Genomic DNA, 1,825 nt, shown 5'->3' with positions numbered 1-1,825 from the left:
CTCCAGGAAGCTCCTTAAAAAGCGACACGCGAAGCACATCGGTGAAGTCCCCGTCGGTGACAGGAGCAGAGGGCGCCGCACGCTGTCCGTCTGCACACGGAGGCGGCACCCGTGGCCGCCCGTGGCCTCAGTCACGCGGTGCTCGTGGCCGGCGCAGCGAGGCGCCCATTCAACACGAATGTTTCCATAAGAAAAGTGATCACTTATTTCCCTGGAGGCACCTCAGCTGTGGTCTCCCGGGCCTGGTCCAAGGTCCTGGGTCACCTCGTTTGGTTTGGGGACACCCCACCTACTGCAGCCGTGTCCGCTTCGCAGAGTTTAGCGAAGCCAGTGGACGCGCAAGGCGGGGTCGCCCAGCGTGAACGTCCACACGGGCGGAGGCAGCGTCACCCCCCACGGCGCCCCTGTGTCTGCCTGGCGACCTCTGGTCCCCGCTGGAGCGTGGGGGGGCGGCGTCCTCCACGGAGAGAATCCTCTGAGGTGGAGTAACTTCCCACCGGCGGTCACTTCCCACTGTTCCGCTGCGTGACAAACACCGTGGCCTCAGTGGCTTGGGGCCCTGAGCGTCTGCCTGGTGCTTGCGGCAGCCCCCGATGCCCTGGCTGGGTCTCGGTGTCCAGCTGGCCGACGGCTCACCTGGGGAGGTCTCGCCACCCGCACCCCGTGTCCCGGTTCCGAGGCCGGCCCACCTGCCCCAGGCTCCGCTCCCGCCGATCAGAAGCTCCGTCCCACACGGGCGGGTTGGCCGGGCAGCTGGCTGAAGGAGGACGTGGTCGAGCACTGTCGCAGTCGGCAGAGAAAACCCAGCCCGGCCTGAGATTCCGGGGGAGAAAGGCCAGGCGTGAGGCCATCGCGGGGTGGTGGGGGCGCCGAGGGGGGTCGTGCTCCCGCCCTCCCCCGCCCTCTGGGAGGAGCTGCAGGTGGGGAGGGACACTCAGGCAGGGGGCCGGGGACACGGCTTCTCCCACCCCGCCCCCAGTAGCAAAGCACAGGGGCTCCTACTGGCAACTGGGGTACCCCCAGGTGCCCCCGGGTATCTGCGGGGCCAGAGCACAGTCCAGGCCGCCGCGGGGCTGACACCCCACCTGGGACCCCTTCTACAGCAGTGGCCTGCGTTCAGGGAGCTGGGGGGCCATGCACAGCAAAAGGGGACCAGGCTTCGGTGCCCGGCAGCCTCTTCTGCTCCGGAGTCTCGACTCCCAGGAGGTGGCCCTCGTCAGTCCCAGGAGACGACGCAGGCTGGCCCCTGCAGGGCCACAGCTCCTCGTCCACCCCACATCCTCCCACTTGGGGACAGCTGGCTCCCCGTGCCACTGTGTAGACACGCCGTCACGCCTTCGTCATTGCAGAGGCTCCTTGCTCGTCCCGGGGCGGCTCTGCCTTCAGATCACTGCCCGGCCCCGTGTGGGAGGCCGGTCCAGCCCTGACCGCTGAGCCCTGCCTGTTCAGTTTCGTCATCAGCTGTCGCCGCCGTCTGCGCACGCGGCGAGTGACGGAGGCTTCGTCAGTGAGCGGAGCTTGTTCTGCAGCAGGAATGGCCATCGGGCGCACTGGAGGCGCTTGGACTGCCGGCAGGGTGAGCCCCAAAGTGTCTGCTGCATCAGTGGGCACCTCCCAAGCGCTGCCTACGGGAGGCTATGGCGCCGAGGTCTCCGCCCTGCACCCCAGGGGCTCCCTGGAATCCACACAGAGGGTGGCTGCATGGGTGAAACCCACTCCCAGGCCCAGCTGAAGATTCTGGACTGCGGCCCCACCTCGCTGCCCCGGCCGTGGGCCCCAGTGCCCTCAGGGTGGGGAAGGGGGCCGGCTTCACTGAGACACGTGA

Source organism: Pteropus vampyrus, unplaced genomic scaffold (assembly GCF_000151845.1).
Source record: "Pteropus vampyrus isolate Shadow unplaced genomic scaffold, Pvam_2.0 Scaffold1648, whole genome shotgun sequence".
Classification (NCBI taxonomy): Eukaryota; Metazoa; Chordata; class Mammalia; order Chiroptera; family Pteropodidae; genus Pteropus; species Pteropus vampyrus.
Note: the sequence above shows the minus strand (reverse complement) of the source record.